At 39.2% G+C, this 19,166-nt stretch overlaps 1 protein-coding gene across 1 annotated transcript in view; it reads right to left on the reverse strand.

Moving 5' to 3' along the window:
• The window catches only part of LOC132905323 (titin-like), a 61,904-nt gene extending 56,179 nt beyond the window's left edge, over positions 1–5,725 (reverse strand). Inside the window, exon 1 of the mRNA XM_060956491.1 lies at positions 5,155–5,725. The gene's annotated coding sequence lies outside the window, so the exon portion shown is untranslated. The remainder of the gene's footprint in view (positions 1–5,154) is intronic.
• Between the last annotated feature and the right edge of the window lie 13,441 nt (positions 5,726–19,166).

The following is a 19,166-nucleotide window of genomic DNA, read 5'->3' on the forward strand; positions in this document are numbered from 1 at the left end:
GGTATATAACCTGGCTGTCGGTTATACCACCTAGGTATACAGCGTTCAGTGACACTTTCGAGTTGCTGAAAATGATCGGTCGAACGCTCTCTGAGATTCCATAAATGGAGTCTAAATTTAACCAACTACATTTGGTATTTTAGTCTATCGGATAATATGTTTATCGAATAATGGATAAAATTAGAAGCGTCGAGTCGCAAGACAAATACAGCCTCGATTTATATTTAGTTTTATTATAATCGCTGAACCTTCGATTGCATATCCTTGAATAAAGATTCGAAGTTTTTACAATTCCTGTCGTGTAGGATTGGATATCTGGAAGCTGCATCACGAAGCCAGTAGCCTCGATAAAAATTCGATAATTAAATTTCAGGATATCCATTAGAGGATATCTATGAAGATCGATTAAAACGAGGACTTTTGAATGTTATACAAAGGCGGTCGATCGAAGAGGATCGCCTTTTTCTGGACAAAGGCGGCCTGTCGGTCGCACGACCCAAATTCGTGACGCGGCACTAACCGCATCTCTGAGTTTTTACCGTTTCGTGTGGGTCTGGTACGTGATTCAAACGGTCGGTCAAGCGAAGAGCCGAATAGAAGAGGCCCAATGACGGCGCAAGCACATAACAGAGCACGAATTCTTGCTCAACGATCTCTGTCTTACTTTGGATACTTTCACTGCGATAATGTCGAGTAGTTTTGACTCGTTTAATGCGCGAAGATTGCCTCCCTTCTTAATGGTAGTGGTGCAATTCATGCACGCACCGTTTGCTCAGGAATCAGCGGTTAATTATTTAACAGCGACAACAAGGACAACAACAACAGCAGCAGCAAGAAATGGTGAAGCGGGTGTAAAAGTGATCGTGTCGTACCAAGAAGTTGTGCGACATCGGTTCATCGCGTTGCCTACTGTTTGAAAAGCTAGACGGCGCTAACGACAACGAAAGAAAGCTTGTGTGCGTCTGGTCGAGCAAAAACGTCTACCTATGCGAAAGGGGGACTACGAAGCAGACGAGAAGAAAAGAAAAACTCACAGGCAACTATAGTCCAGGCAGCTATTACCGTCCATAATTAATTCGTGGCACACCTAACTCAAAACCTGCCACGGTTGGCTTTTCTCTCTAAAACAAGAACCATTCCATTTTCCTATTACCTTTTTCTCAGTTTTTATTCTTCCTTTGCAATTATGTTTAATTCGTCTTGCAGTTCGTTCACGACGACGAGAGCAATCACGTGAAGTAATAATTCAGCTTATACATTCTGACTTTTAATAGATTCGATTATTCACTGAGCACTTTAGCACTTCAATCATGACCGACATTGTCATAAATTTGCGTCAGCTGATTTTTCACAGGTTTCTTTTTAGGATTAATGGTTTCTATGTCAATTTTTCGATGCAAATTTCGTAGAAAATGTTTGCTTTATTACGAAGCATACACTTTGAAGAAAATCTTTTTCAATATGATATGAAAGTTTTAATATGAATATCATATTCGATAAATATGGAAGCAATTATTCTCGTACGTCAAAAAGTTGATGGAAGTAAATTATATAGCGTAAAATTATGAATAGTATATCGATCATTTTACCGACACTTTTCATTATAGAAATCTATTAATAATCAAACTAACTTAGCCTAAACTGCAGAAGACTATTAATTAAGATCGTATCCGTTATTTAGATGTAACTTTAAATGATTTACAGAAATAATTCTAATGTCCACGGAGATGTCGCGAGTACTCGATTTTGTATTACACGCTATACCGAAGTACGAAAACGGCTTACGTAAAAAGGATCTTTCTCCTTTTCTTCTTCCGCGATCGATCGCAATTAAGCTCTCCCTTGTAGGATCGATTCTCCACGGTTATTGCACGCGGATCGCGTGCCTGAGATAGCTCCTTACTTACACTCCATTACTCTATTTCATTTTCGTCGCTGTGTCTAACAAGGTAGCCAGAACCGTGGCTGCCCTCTCATGCAATACATGACCAGAAGATGGTCTTGGTAATTAGCGTTTAGTAATTAGCAATTAGCTGGTCGAGCCGTAAGTAAGAAACCGGGTAATCAACGTATTGTACGACGAATACGCTGATCCTTCTTGCGTCGCGAAGAAAATGCGCATGCAAATGGTACGATGTAATCGAGGTCTCTCGTAGTTTAACTCTTCATTATTCTTGGAAGCAATATTTTTTCTTTCTCTTCATCGATTAAAACCGTTAAGAGTCTCGGAGAGGCAGAGGACCTCGGTGCACGATGAACGATGAAACCTTTATGCGATTTAGAATTACAATTGTGGCGTTTTATAATTATATTTTTCCATGTACATTTCTAACGAGCATATGATGTTGGAATTATATTGGAATAAGAAATTTGCAGATGAAATTAGAAAATATTGGAAGTTATCGAAATTGATGTTTCAAGTGTTTAATTTGGAAATCAGTGCGAAGGAGCAATTGTTGGAGATGTTACGATTTCGTGATGTTTCCAGATTATATTTTTGCTTGTATACTTTTAACGAAGCAATGCACAGAAACAAGTAACGTTTCAGTACTCTAGCGATGCGACGTTGTTACTATTTCGCATCTGTGATATTTTGCAATTCGATTGGTTCAGATTTCTAAAGATTCATGCAAACGAGAAGTGAGAAATTTGACAATGCGGTTAAAGCTTTGCATGATTGCAAAATCATGGATTCATGTCTCATTTCGTATCAATGAATCTCTGCAATTCAGTGGGTGCACCGAAGTATATGATACCATTATTATAAATATAATCTACACAGTATATCAGTGATACTGTACAATCCCATAGTTTTGTACATATTTCTAATATATCTAACACGATCATGCGCTATTGTATTATCAGAAATATAAAGCTGTCTAATCATACGCTAACATCACTCATTAACATTAGACTTAACAGATCATCATGCATAAACTGAAAGGTAAGATTTGAAAATCTTGAAATCCTTAAGAGTTATAAATTCAAGATTTTGAAATTTTTAATAAAAAATTCAAAGTCATGAAAAATAATATCATAAGCCATCGTTCATTAAGTGCACGAAGCACTATCGGTTATCGAACTCTCCCAAGAAGAAGGAGTTCACGAAGACTCGTAGCACAGCGTGAAGTAGAAACACCGAGATGGCTTCCACGGTCGGCGATAATTAACGGATAACACACGGTCGCATAATTAATTTGGTTGTTGTTATTATATAGTACGCAGGAGCAAAGTAAATCGTTGATTAAAAAGCCCGCGTTTCCTGGCAAAGGTGATTCATGGATGCCACGGATCGGCTACGCGCACGCTCGCTGAACGTAATGATCACGGATCATAATGCAATCGTAACTTCTCCGAAGTACTTCGACCGTGATAAATTCATTCTCTTTATCCTCGATGAAGAAACAAGATTTTTTCTTCTAGAACGATTTTTCGTTCAATTCGCGAACCATTCATCGCAAATGTTTACATTTTCGAAACTGAAATCAAAGCTTTACGCGAGACTTCGACTTTAATCTTTGCTCTCGGCAACGGTACAATATCATGCTAATTTTCGTCTTCATTTCGTCGTCGTCGTCGTCGTCGTTGCATATAACATTAAGAATTCGATTTAACGGAGGCATTTGAGGCTCATTCACGCGCGTTACACCGTGTCGCGCTCTCGAGGAAAGGAAACCCGAGGTCTGTTTTACGCCGACGGGATACAAAGGAGCCCGTGCGCCTCTATAGATTCTCCTAGTTTACATTTTTCGTCTCTGCCGGCGTGTCGCTCACGGGAACGATCCATTATTCCGATCCTTGGAATTCCTTCTAACTCATTATGCTGGCGCGCGTTCTACCTTTGCGGACCCTATTTTATATTCCGTAACCGGCGGACCCGCCACGGGAAAATCGATACCGTTTCGACTATTCTCCCCTTTGTTCAGAGGCGAAGGGAACGATCAGATCTCTCGACTATATAGATTCTGAAGATCCCTTGTTCTAAGCAAACTTCTCGCGAATAGTTGGCAAAATCAGGAAAGAACTTTCTATCTTTATTTCTTTCCTGTTTCGTTGTTCGTTTTGTTATTCGTTTTCTTTCGATCGATTTCGAGGTTTCGTAATGTTAATCAACGGCGGTTATACGGATGTTACAGGTTGTCGAGATTCGCCGTGTTGCTTCTTGGTATTCACGTATCGACGGTGTTTGCCTCGGTATTCAGACACGGTTTCTTAATTGTACGAGGTGTTCGTGCACGACAGACTAGCCTTCACGGCTGCAAGTCGACACGCATACCTATTATACCGCTGCGTTGAATTATTTAGGCCCGGGCCTCTTTGACTCCGTTCCGGAGTCGAACCGGTCCATCCTCGCGTGACTTGTTGCGAGCGACTCACCCGCGCCGGAAAGACGCCTTTAGTCACCCGTTTTCCCGTAGCGAAGTTGGAATTCCCCTTTTCATACGTTTTCCCTTTCCCTTTTCTCTTTTTTATTTTATTATTAAAGAACGAAGGCGATTGTTTGACGTAAAATAATGTTTAACCGTGACCGGTGTATTTCGTTGTTACGTTGCTACTCATTCGTAATTATCGAGTTTAACCGATACATAACAGGTGTACTTCGATCGGCCACGATGTTACAAGGTGATTTTACACTCGACGCGGATTTATCGATCTCTTTCCGATGACTCAACGTGACTCGTGCGATCGCGTTCGAAAGTTAATCGGATCACTTCGCACGTTCGTGTTCGTATCATTGCTCGACAACAGCGAACGAGAGCCTTACTGTTCGAAGACCTCCCTTATCCCTTGTACATAGCAATACATACTTCCATTGAAAGAGCACTTTGAGATCAACGTATTCCTGCGTCGAGGCACATATTACTTTTTGGTCACAGTTTATAAAATCCACGAACAACGACGACGACGAAGACGGCGATGAAGACGAGAACAGGAGAACAGCGAGAAGCATGGTCCGTTTGATCGCGAGAGAGAGCACAGTGCAACAGAATCACTGATCTTGATCACTTGGTATCACCATCGAGGATCGAGGAGAGGCCGTTTCGCGAGCGCGCGCGTTACCGAACGTATCGAGCTCACAAAATTATATTCCACCCTTTTTCGCCGGCTTTTTCATCGCACTAACGAATAAACCACACTGTTTTTATGACTTACCTATCCAGGATGGTCGTCAACGGCAGACGACCCTGACGATCCTGTCCGGCGACGTGTTCTTCCGGATGGACGCGTGGCCGGTTTCGATTCGATTCGAAAATTCTTTACGTGTCGCGGTTATAATCGTACTTCGAGATCTTCCCGTGGAACTATTATTAGAGTCGATGAACCTTCGGTCTCACTCTTCGAAAGGATAGCGTAACGTCTCTCGACGGGGACGTCCCGTGGTGATCACGGGTTCGGCAGATCGCGATCTAAAAACTACCGATCGACAAACTATCGTTAACTATCGTTTTCTTTTCTTTTCTTTTTTTTTTTTTTTTTTAACAAGGATCCAAGTTGCACACCGAAATTCTTATTTCTTTGGCTGGTCTCTCGCACCCTCGAAGATCGAGCGATGTGCGAGTCCCGAGCGCCGTTCTTTTCTCCCGTTTTTCCCTGGTCCCCTGTTTCTTCTTTCTCCCTTTCTTTCTCTTCTGTCCCCTCAAAATCACCGCGACACCGCACCGAACAGAAGTGAACTACTCGTGCGCCGCCGGTTCACGGTACCTTAAATACCTTGGCAGCCGCGCCGCCGCCACCGCCGCCGCCACCGCCGCAGCACGCCACCGCCACCACCGCTGTGCGTCGTGCGGCCCCCTACCTCAAACTCGCCCCACGCCGCGCGCGCCGATTGGCGAGGGAGAGGAGCCGATGTGTGCCCGCCGGCTACATCAGAGCATCCTCTCTTCTTCTCTCGCGCCATCCTGTCCTACAGTCTCTCTTTCTCTTCTTTCTCCCTCCCCTCTCCCTTTCGTCTCATCGTTGTAAACGTTTCTCTCCCTCTTTCTCTGTCCCCCCGGATTTCTGCTTTCGTTTCTCTCATCTCGTTCGTCTTCTTCTTTCGCCTCCCTGCGACTAACTCTCCCTCTCTTACGATTCTCTTTCTCTTTCTATTTCCCTTCGCGGTAATTCAACTGCCGAGTTAGCGTATCCGTAGGACTTTAACACGCGTACGTGCGAGGAACTCGAATATCTTTTTATTCTTCTTCTGCTTTCGCTCGTTTTAAAATCTCCCCGAAATGGGGAGGAACGTTGTGTCTAAGAGGGTAGCATTCTTATAGATGTGGTTTTATTTTAAAGTTTATCAAGAAATGTGGTTGTGAGTTGGTGTGGATTTGGATGCACGCGATGCAGCTTGTAGCTGGACTCGGTCGCGCGAATCCTCGAGGGTCGGTGTCGCGGCGCGCCGCCAAGGAAGAGGACGAGGAAGAGCTACGTAGAGCCGGTACAAGTGCGGTGCGCGAAAGCCGCTGCGCAGAGGCGCAGGAGCCGCGGTGCGCGCCTCCCGTCGCGCATTCGCGCTTCGCACGTCTTTGAGAGCGCATCTACTTTTTGGGTGGAGTTGTCCCTTTCTTTATCCTTCCAACGATGATCGAACTGTTGGTTGCAATCGTCAGGTACGCAATTGAAGTAACTATTCGAAGATCCATGTAGATATAACAATAATGCAAGAATGTTTGGAAGGATATTTTCCTACAAGAGTAATGAAATGATATGCTGAATTTAGAAATTCATTTCTACGGTGTAACGTGTGATGGAGAAGGAGATATCGTAAGTGATTTTGTTTTAGGATATACGCGTAGTGAATTGTTTTAGTGAATATGATAAGAGTTTATCTTCACAATGCAGATTTTACTTTGCTGCGTTCTTTGAATTATTTTTCTTTTTTTTACCCATTTGTATTATCGAAAGATTCTTGAAGTTTGAGAAAAATACAGAAGATGATATGTGAAATTTCTCGTTTCAATTTTGTGCGAAATCTTTTCTTGCGAAAGCTAGGTTGAAAGAACATATTCTTGAAATGTAGTAATTTTAGAGACAATAAGAGATTGTTTAATCCTTGACTCTTCTTTATGCTACTAACATTTAGTACAACTTCATTTAGATATCTGAACACTTTGAGCGGGAAAGGATCATGTAATAGATTCTTCTCATTTTTTATTTAGATTTTTTATTCAGATAATACAAGTTTACGTCCATATAAGTGGATTCGATCGACGTGGAATTTTTTCCCCAATAATATCTTCATTGATCGTCGCGATGAAAAAAAAAAACAAATTTTAGTGATACATAAGTAGACTAGGGAGATGCGAATTTTATATATACAACTAATATGTAGCAATATTTGACTATAATAAAATGCCACAGTATGAAGCTTATGATTCACAAATTATGACATGTTACGATGAACGAAGAAATGAATGTTAGTACAATTTTATGACATACTGTGCGCATACACTCAAACTAGCGTTTCATTGCGTCTCAAGCGAGGTCCATGACCGATATTCAGAATGCAGAAAGGTAAGCAAGAGACCGGATTTACGAAGAAATTAGATCGAAATACGTCACTCTCGAATATTTGAATGTTTAATTGCACCATTACGGTATATCGTCAAATGATTCATAGATCGCGTATCCGGCACATAAGGACGATGTTGAAATTATGTTAAGGTCTATCCGACAATTTGTTTCGAGATATTTGTTCGGCGGAGTGGTCAATGCCGCGTTGGATCCATAATCTGCTGACTCATTATCGGTCAGCGCGTGAACGCGAAAGAACGCGTAGCTTCGCCAGATGATTCGAAATTCAGTTTCTCGTAAAACCGTTCTAAGAAAATCTCGACGAGTCTAGAAAGACCGGCTTCCGGAGAATTCGTCCCCGTCACGAGTCACAAGCTTTTCTGTTTATTTGCTCTGCCGCCTAACTTTCGGTACTTCTTTCTACTTTACGATTGCCGCAGATTTCCCTCTGGGTCCACGAAGTCATAAAATTTTGCAAGTTCTGTTCCCACGCCACTCTCACTCTTTTCAGCGTCGATCGTTGTCCGCACGTATACATAGAATTTTCATTAAATGGAAACGATTTCCGTTATCATCGTATTAAAGCTTCGTTTTTTAGTGAAATTTATATAAAGTTTATACTAATGCGGCCGTTCATAAATAATTTTGATGACGAAATAAAACAATAAATACTAATTACTCTGGACGATAAAACTGCAACAAGACGAGATTTTGTTGTAAACTTTTTAATTAAACAACATAAAATCGACATACAGATATTTGGCTATTTTATACTTGCGCAAAGTGATCCAATCGCTTCCGGAGACATAAGTTTGATTTCGAAGATCAGTCACATTCTACACATCCATCTCAGATAGATGAAGGTAGAATTCGTAATTTGCTGGATGAAGTAAGAAACTTATCAATTCAAAAGACATCCAAATTCTTGGATATTTAGAAAGCAACCACCCATTGACATTTAGGAAAAATAGGAATAGTAACGAAGCTGGAAGCTTTTAAATAATGCAATAGTACGAATTTATATAGAAAAATTGATAGGACGAGGAAGTTAATGTAAATGTCGCTTTATCAGTCGTTTTTACGTTGTTGAAGAAGGTACTCGACACCTACTGTCGCGCTTTCTCGATTGGACGCAGCGTGACGCAGTGCCACGTCCGAAAGTACTGGATACGTGCGTGTCCGTCCCCTAATGTATTCGCGACGCGAGGAAGTTCATCCCGGCCAGTGTATAGAAGCTGTCGTAAAGCAGTCGTTGGTCCCCTCTGGAGCACGCCGGGGACACCCGAGACACGGCGTTTCCAGTTGGGTTCACCTCGCTTCGCGTTTCTTCGCCAACCAGGGGGGAATTCGGTTCAGCGAACCGCGGACACGACGCGACTCTTACCTGTGCTCACGAGCCTCCAACTCCGTCGTGCTTCCGCGGATCGCAGTGCCATTGACACTGACGTAATAAACGCGGCCGTCAGTTACGACTGGCTGGTGTAACCGGTGAAATCGGTGCTTTCGTGTTAGATTCAACACGGCATGTAACATTTCCATTTATTTAAAGAATTTTGTTATGGCTTTTCAAAGATTTATAAGTTCGTACGATAATGTACAAAGATTTCCAGGCAGATATATTTTTTGCTGAAAGCTTGAAAGTGATTTTTAATGAATTTTAAACGATATTATACAACCATACAACAGTATTTGTATGTTATATTATCTTCTTTTACTTATCATAGCATACCATTACATAATATTTCTTCCTTTATATCTTTCTATCATTTCATATCTTTATTTTATTTATCATAGCATTATGTCTCATATTACGTAATATTCTTTTATTACTTTTCGAATGTAAAATTAAAAATTCATTATGGCCGATAATATCTGCACGTCACTGTAAAGTAGTGTGTTTTAATGTTCAGAGATGTACAAATATCTCTGTCAAAATTTAACTTTGCAAATTTCTCTGATTGATGATTTTGTCATTCCTACCACTATTCTTGCGAACTTCTCCTTTTTTACGATGAACTATATACAGTCACGTGTACCAAATTCAAAAGTTATTGTGATTAACTCCGTAAATTAGAAAAAGCACAGATGTAATGATGTTACAAATATTATATACATATCACTGTCATAAAAAATATGGTACAACGCATTAAAAAAATAGGAGATCTATAAATAAAAAAGATTATTACATTCAAGAAATCAGAAATTCGAACGATGACTTAACATATCTCCTCCGGCTAGTAGCTCAAGCCAATGATCCAAAAGTCTGGTACTTCTTCTATCAATCATATCAGGTAGAAAGCAGGAGGAAAAGAGAGAATCGTGGCGATATCGGAGGAAAACGTTCTGGAGAAAGTGAGACGAGAGAAAGAGAGGAGAGGACAGGCAGTCGGGACAGACAGTCGGTGAACTTGACCTGAATCTACGGGCTGGGAGAAAGAATCATCGTCGTGGGCACCGTGGAACTGGAGAAAGGAGAGAAAGAGCGGGATGGAGGAAATTACTTTCGATTTCGAACTCTTGGGATCGGTTACACTTTCTCCCTCGTGTCTGCCTCGGCGAGGTCGTCGTCGCCGCTTCCTTCCTCCTCTGCCATGGTCAGCCTGTCGTTACGTGACTGTTCCGCAGGTCAAGGCCGCACCTTCGATGACCCCGGCCTTGCGGCAAGTTCACAATCGATTGATTTTCTGGGTGACTTTCAATCGGATCGGTTCTATCTCGTCTCTGATTCAACTTTAATTTGACTTTCGGAAGAGAGAATCTTCGCTGAGAATGTTGATCGAGTCTTAAGGAAACCGCACACGAGAATAATATTGACAATATTGCAAGGTATTGGTGATATTATCGATCGTTTGCAGTCTCAAACAAATTGGAGCTGATCAATGATATTATTTAATCATGTGTATGCCCCTTTACACGGAGAGGTAGAATTTTCGATGAAGCACAAGCGTAGGTTGGGAAGCTCCAGGCATTTAATTCGTCGATTTTTATATTGGCTCATACGAGTTCACGTGGAGTTCATTGTATGATGTTTCATAAAGTTTGCGATGCAATGTTCCATTGTTCCCTATTGTTTTATCGAATGATATTGCGGAACGGAAGAGCCCTGCCTTTGTAATCTCTGTAGGAAATAATAAGATAAAGACGTCTGCGTACTGCGAAGCAGTTCGTAATGTTACTCGAAGAATTAGTGGTATAAGAATCGAGGAAGTTCGAGAATGTAGGAAAACATTTTTCATAGTAATTGAATACTAATACCGATTATTCATTGGAATTAATATTGGAATTTTTATCTAAGATCTTAATACAAAGTATTATTATCACATTACCGTTTCATGGAACTGTTCGACAGATATTGAGGAAATTCAAAATGGAAGAAAATATTTTTCGAACCAAGATAATTCAATGTAATTCTCTTTTAATATAAATTGCCTGTCTATCGGTTGTTAATTGGAAATAGTATCTGCTGTAATCTTTATTTACAAACCACATGATTTTCTGAAATTTACCATGAGGAACCAAATTGCGTGATAAAATAATAAATAATAAAACTAAATTAATGGGATTAATGTAGACAAGAAAATAAATTAATCTAATGTAATTACATATAGCATGTTCTCAAACGATATCACTAACAAGCTTATTATCGATGCAATATAAAACGAAAAAGATATTATTATAAAGTATTATTATATAGACATTTAGGTAAATAGGTGATTAAAGCAGTTTTATTTTCTCTTCTGACATTCTCCTTGTCAAATTCTACAATTTTATTAGACGATATCTAATTGTGTAATAACTATCACACTCTTAGACTTAACTTTATAAATATCCTTTATGGATAGAATTGATAATTTTTAAAAATATGTCAGTCTTCTACCAAAACAACAACACTCATATTCACGCAATATACAATTTCATAAGATCTAATCTCAAGTTTTATCGGCCAGCGTAAACATAACGTGGCTGCAATGTAACGATATAACCGAAACGCATGGGCGGTTAAGCAACTGTGAACGTAATCGAAACAAGTGCAAGTGGCGGCCCTCGTGTACGCCACTTTTCTCCACCGTACTCTCTGCACAGACGTAACAGCGATCGGGCATGTCGACGACCGACCTTGCGACGTTTCCACCGCTTCCCGGCTGCATTCCATCGCGACGAAACATCGTTTACTGTTATTCGATGAAATATCGATCCGACATCGCGGCAACGAACTCGAGGAAGCATGCTGCGAGCATCGCGGAAACCATCTTTCCAGCCGCCCTACAAAAGAACATTACGTTCAGAGAGTGTAATTATCCTGCATCGATTTTATTATAGATTAAGACGAATTTACACTCTTACACTTTGGACGTTCATCACCGATGATTCATCCACCGTGAATGCGAAAGACGAAAACTGTAGAAAATAGAAAACTTTATTATACTCAGTTCAACAATTGAATTCATTTTATTATACTAGTTTACTATACTAATTTTGTAAATGTTCTTTCGTTGCACATTTTGGATAAAATGGAGATGAAGACTACAGAAGAAGTAGATAACTTACGTTTTGTATTTTTAATAAGAAAGCAGGTTTATTGAAGTTGTCGATGGATCTAATGTTACCAAAATTCTCTGTATTTAGCTTTTGAGTTAAAAATTTGTTCTTTCACTTTTTTCAAATTTTTTACTAATAAAATTAGAACATTGCTTGTATTAATAATTATACCTTCGACCTTCATAAAGTTTTCTCAATCGATCAGTTAGATATTTTCAAAAGGCTTCTTCCAAAACAGTATCTTGCGAGATATCTTTGAACTTAACACGTTATCTTTATTTTCAAATATGTCATATTAAAATTCTACTGTTTAATGATAAAGTGACATTATGAAAAAAAATGACATTATGAAGAAATGAAAACAGTCTTTATACCTTTAAATCCAAATTTGGTCTTTAATTAAGTTTCGTTCGATTGGTTGTTGATCGAACGATCGAAAGTTTCATCCGAGAAAGACCAATCTTTCCCTTTCAGTAGATACCAACCTCCGTGAGAATTATTGCAATATTGTCGTAGAGTTTATCCTTAAGGATTATATCTGATACGATATCGGTTCGACGGTTGCATTGTTGCATGGAGAAATTATTGTTCGGACCGAGTCGTTTATATTTCGCGCTGTTTCGAATGGAAATGTGCAGCAGCAGCAATCTTCCGATCCGAAGGTTATTATACCACGTCGTGGAACGTGTAAACTAAAGGAAATATGCTCTGCCTGTGCTATACTGGAAGGTATACGCGTCCATACCTAACCGGAAATGCCATTGACATTTACTCCGACAACTAAAGTTCAAGGCTGCGCGTCCAATCGATACGATACGACTACGATCTCGTTCAATTCCTGCGATCTCAAAGTAAACGGTATCTTGATTAATAGAGGATGAATCGTTAAATTGGATACAATCTCGTTCGTAGTGTGACATCAAGCGAGTTGATATTAGAAAATTGATCATGGTATAGTAAGAATTAATTTATACGGTAGAGAGGAGAGTTGCCTAATTGTACAATTTATGTCTTCTTTTAGTTGCCATTAACATGTTTATACATTAACGTCGTATGTCATAATAGTTGATGTTTAAGAAACTTATTATTATATGGTTAATTTTCTGCCAACATCAAATTAGTTTCTTATAGATCGTATTCTTATATCGTACCTGTTATCTTTTATACATTTTTGTCTCGCTATAAAATTTTATTTATACTAATTAACGACAATCTGAGAATATAGATACATATCTTGCCTTCATCTTTTACTATTAATTTATTTAATATTTTTGGCACAAGGTTTCATTTATATTCATTAATGACAATCAAGGAAATAAATGAGTTACGGTTTACAAGACTAATAAAAGGTAACTCTTCGCGATCCTTCTCAATTACAGAAAACTTGAACGTACATAAGCAGATATCACCATTACGGAGAGTGGCCCGAGACTATAATTAGCACGCTTATTGTTGAATAAATCGTAAATACCAGAGTTCATATTGAGAGAGATCTTCCTTAATTCCATTGAATCGTTTATTTATGCGGTCGGGTCAAACGAACGAAGCCACGGCGTTCCCCAATCTCTATGCTGATTAAATCAATAACTCTGCTAAATTCTGAGAACTTTCTCACTTGCCAAGGCGAAGTAATTAAGTTCATCGTCGCGATCTAATAATAACCATAACTGTACTCTAGCTGTTACACCGTAAATTGCGAATAAATGAGATATAGAAAAAGGAAAAGAAAGAAGATAAAGAACTATTCGGGCAAAAAATCTTCTAATGAAGCACAAAGTTGGAAATTATTATCCGGACGTTGTTTCTTTATTTTTAGTTTGCTTCAATGAGTTTGCATTAAAGAGCTCCATTTACGATTTAGATGGAGAAACACGGGGGAAAGAGAAAGAGAGAAGGACAGAGTAGAAGCTTGGAATTACTAATTCCTCCGATTGTCGGATATTACTTCGGATTCTAATGCCCGTGAGGTCCTAATACGTCGTAGATAACTCATTATGAGGCGCCCTATCGCAGAGAAACCGCGATTTAGTGCATAGAGATTGGAGTAGTGTTCGTTAATGGTACAACGTGTATTCATTTGTGCGCATTTCGAGTGCAAACTACGTATTTAGTTTGCCTTCCACTTAACAGGAGTATGAAGTGTAAAATAGAAATGTTTCTAGTTTCTGTCACTTTCCGCAAATACGAAAGCAATTCACAATAAATGTAATGTTCACTGTGTAGTTAGATGGTTTTTGTTTGTGAACATTTAATAGAACGATAATTATAGCAGTGTATTTTAATATCTGGAAGCATCCAGATTTTTGCATTAAGGTTCATAGTTACTTGTATTTTCTCCAATTAAGATTTCTGAAAACCTCGATTATAATCTCTGCCTCCCCCAAATAAACAAAATTCTCTATATACATGTAAAAAAAAAAAAAAAAAAATTAGAAGAACATGCCGCTCTTCATCCAGAAACTATGATTTGCAAAAAGTGGCAACCCGAAAATTACTCCAAAATTCTGAGAATAACCCGAGGAGAGCTTCCAATGATAAATACAAGGCGTTCGTAAGCCTCTCGTAATGTGGTCGCGAGAGGAGAAATTATCGTTCGAACTCTTCGCACCGACGCGACGCGACGATGTTAAAAACATAATGGACAGCGCGCAATCTGCGGAATACCAATTTTCTACAGTTCATATTTTCAAGTATTCATCACGCCGGCCCCCGGTACGGTTGTAAATCGTGAGCAATTCTTAATCCCATTCGTAACAAGATAAATGACACGCAGTTACAACGTTTGCCTCGGTAAATCTTAAGTGATTCTTAATTTCATTTGCGTGAAATAAATGCATGTCCTGCCGGCAATGTCCGCCTTCATCTTCGACTACGCATATTTTATCCTTATTTTTTCCTTTCTTTCGTTTTCTCGCTTTATTATTTTTCGCTTTTTTTTCCATTTCTATTCGTATTATTTCCCCTTAACCTCTGTCAGTTTTCTCCGGGCTGAAGGGTGGCGCACGGCGAATGTCTTGTCCCCTGACATGACGGAGTTTCATGGACTTTCAGGACGCTTTTCCACGAAAGAGGGTAAATTCTGCGAGATAGTTCTCGCAAGGGGGACGAAGGAAATCAATAGCGTTGCTAGGGCTGGTCGGAGAGTATGGGACGATGATGCTTTTAAAGCCCAAGCATCCGGAGCCCTGTGTACGCAGAATGCTCTTAACACACGCTCTCGTCGGATGTCTCCTTTCAAATATTCCATTTAGGAAATGTAACTCCATAAAATCGGCCTTAATCAGCGACCTCGCGTTCTGCCGTTGAATTTTTCCGTTCCGTCGGATTACTGTCCCCCACCCCCCACCGCCCCTCCCCCATTTGGGATTTCGAGAATTACCGCGTTCATTTTCTTTTCATATCTTTTTCCCCTTTTTGGGAAAAGTATGTGAATTTTAAAATTCTAACTGTATACATCAAAAAGGTATATGTAATCTTGATACGTGTAATAAAACGAAATGCTCGAAATTAGCGTCGTTATGGTTGCTTTATTCGATGCTATTTAAACAAATAATTTCATTGGTTGGTAAGGGAAATATCGTACATTTACTATATTTAATATTTGAAAGAAGCGAAGAAGAGAATGATTAATATTATATTAATATTAATATGTCAATTGTGGTTTGAGAGATTCATACCTATACTATTAGGTTGTCCGAAAAGTTTCTTTCGTTTTATGAGGAATTAATAGACGCAAAACGTTCTCTGTTTTATATTATTTTGTCGAATTACATACGATCCATTTTGTTTCTGTTGAGATAAACATCGCGATATTTCACAGATTTGGTTTCACGTTTGTGTGAAGGTACATTGTTGTAAAAAACACATTTGCGAAAGAAAGACACTTTTCGGACAACCTAATACTCTAAGACGACGAAAGAGAAAGAAATAGATAAGCGGTTACGTTTACACGAAAAAATATTTAAACTAATAAATGTATGTGTATATAAACACGAATCATTCTGGTGTATTTAAATACCGTCATATACTTGATCTCATGCAGATTTAATTAGATTAGCAGACTGAAAGAAACGTGTTGAGCCCTTTACGATAGGATTGCCAACGATTTATGGTAATTAGCCACGCATAATTCCGCGCCATAATTATCATTGTAATTGGGAAATCGTCCCCACTAGTTTTTCCCGCGCGCTCCCTCGATGACATCCCTCATTTTTGAAGTGTCACCAACCAAAACAACACCCTCGAAATGAAAAACGACTTTAATCTCAAGCTGAGCCGTCGATTTAAGGGGTGGCTCGTGTGTCATGTGCGCGAGGGTGAACGAAAGGGAAGGGAATCGAGACTCGAACGCGCGATGACAATAAAACTACGAGATTTTCGATAATTTACGATCCGTCGGAAAATAACTCGACCCCCGGACCAGACACCTATTTCCTCCCTTCAGTCTTTCAAAATTTAACAAGAAATATCCCCGCTGCTATATTCCTCCCTGTGAATCTGAATCTCTACGTACATTCCATACACGTCTTCTTTCGTCACTAACGAAACCCTTTAAAAACACAACTTTTCCAAACAATGAGCATTTTCTGAAATTTGTATATCGACAAATTTTCATAAACCATCCTATATCTACCAAACAATTTATTCTACCAACAATAACATTCCATGCGATATATTAATTACACGCATCGAGTTCTCACGAAATAATTCCGTAAGCTTCCCACGTACCATTCCAACGTAACATTGTACCAAAATACGGGATCTATATCGTAACAGTGAGTCAACATTGCAAGACAACAAAGCTTCCACAACTACGCTCGTATCGTCCATTCAATTTCCACAAAACCATAGCTGCATCAAAATCCCCGAAAATTGCAAAACAGACATCAAACAAACGTCGCGTCAGCGGCGAGCTGGATCCCAGGACCGTATTCTCTGCGCACGATTATTAGAGGCTGCTGATGTGTGCGATGCCGGAAGCTCGGTCCTTTGCAAAAATCTCGTTTCGAACAGCTGCGTGGCTGTTCCGTCGATAATTCCCGGGAAATGTTTGCCGTATTCGTTCGCGAATGCCACGTGCACCCGTGCTCAGATTCTGATTCCGACCGCGACGTTCGATCCCATTTAGCCTCGCAGCTGTCTCATCAGCTCATTGATCCCGATTAATCCGCGAACGAACCGAGATCACAAAGGATCCTGGAAGCCCCTTTGCGGGGGTGGTTGGGACATGTGTGCACGAAATAAGATGACGTCAGGCTGCTGCATTCATTTCGAGAGGTCGAGGGGATGACAGAAACCTTCAGATTACGGGGGTCGTATGAACGTTTGATTCATCATTGGCAGTGATCGATGAATAGTGCTTGAATGACATTTTCATGTTTTTCCTGTGAAAATAGCGTTGGATGGTTGGCTTTTTTCGGTGCTGCATTATTTGGGTTTAATAAATGTTTTAGCGTTAGTTGTGCTAGACGGTATGTTTGCAATTGGTGGGTCCAAAGGGGAGAAAAGAGAGAATATCAAGCTTTAGCATTCCTCAGAGAATGAAAATTTATGTTTCTATATGTGTATAACGTGAAATGTCACAACTTCACATTTTCTCATATATCAAGGTAAGACATCATTTTATATTGCATTTTATTCTGCATCATTTTTTACTTTAGCGAGCTACGAAAGATATCCCTTTCTTGCGTTGTTTTTCTTTGACGTTTTTCACTTTTCCATTGTATACGTCCATTTCTTTTAGTTAATATAAAACTAAAAAAATTTCAATTCGCTATGCGACATAGCCGGGGTAGAGAGCACACACAGGAGTATTCGTTAAAATTGACATTCCCTCTTTTTCTCGTGGGACCTTCAATCAATATCGGCAGTCTATGGATAAATAGAAGGTTAAAAGGTACTTTGTACATACAGAGATATGCGTATTTTGTGTATATTAATAGATTGACATTTTAAATTTCCATGAAAGACACAATTAAAAAATACGTATCTAGAAATAAGTAGCATCTGTAGCAACAAAGGTAGCTAAAGGTAGCTTTTCTAGAAAACAATATCTTTTTGGTACCATAATCTTTTCTTGGATTTATCATAATAAAAAAAAGATAGGATATAACCAAGGAAATCGATTTGTTTCTGTCGTGTAATAACAATTCTCATTATTTCCCATTATTTCTTCACAACTGATTGCAACATCTGGGTAACTTCCCTTGTCATACAATTGATTCAATACGATTTCGCGATTGAATGACTGTACGACTCGCGATCGTGCGGCTAGGTTTTCCCAGCAGACAATGCGTCAGATTTTAGGGGAAGGCCGGGTATTCGTTACGCATTAATTGCGCGTTGTACTCATTAATTCTATCGTTCGGGATGGATTAATTCCATCTGTCTGCGTGTACCGGCCCGTGATATGTACCTTCGTTCATGCGAATTGGATGAAAGCGTTTCACATTACAAAGATAGATTTACGTATGTTGGATTCACGTGATTTGCGTGGTTTCCATTGCAGAATCAAGGGATTTGCATATTTCAGGAAATAAATTCCCTCTTTTTTTCTGATAGCTGGAGGGCTATTCGGATTTGATTGCTATACATATGTTACTGGGTTGATGGAATAAACGATGCACTTATATAGATAGTTGTGAACGGAAGAGGATTGGTTTTTCAAAACTAATAGAAATTTCTCTTGAAATAACACAGGAATTATTACTAGTAATTTATATAGTAGTATTTTAAATCGATGAAAATATTAATAAATCGCAAATTTAATATCAGTATATTATTAGTAGGTTATGGTTATTTGAGTTTATAATTTGTTAGCTAACGTGTAACTGTTATGCCCCATCTTCATCGATCTACATTATCGAATTTTTCACTATAAACATGTTCTATAATTTTAAGTATTATAATTATATCAACTATGTCTAATAACCATGTCTAAGAAAATGAATGTAGGTTAATTTGATACTCCAATGTAGAATTTCTCTATCTTAATCTTTTTCATCTCTTTTAGTATATTCTACAATAGTAACAAAGCTTTCGTAGAATCTTGGAATGTAGAAATTCAGCCTCATCGGTTGTATAGCGACTATACATACGTACTCGACTGGACAGAATGCTAAAAAATCTAC

This window comes from Bombus pascuorum, chromosome 3, assembly GCF_905332965.1.
Source record: "Bombus pascuorum chromosome 3, iyBomPasc1.1, whole genome shotgun sequence".
Classification (NCBI taxonomy): domain Eukaryota; kingdom Metazoa; phylum Arthropoda; class Insecta; order Hymenoptera; family Apidae; genus Bombus; species Bombus pascuorum.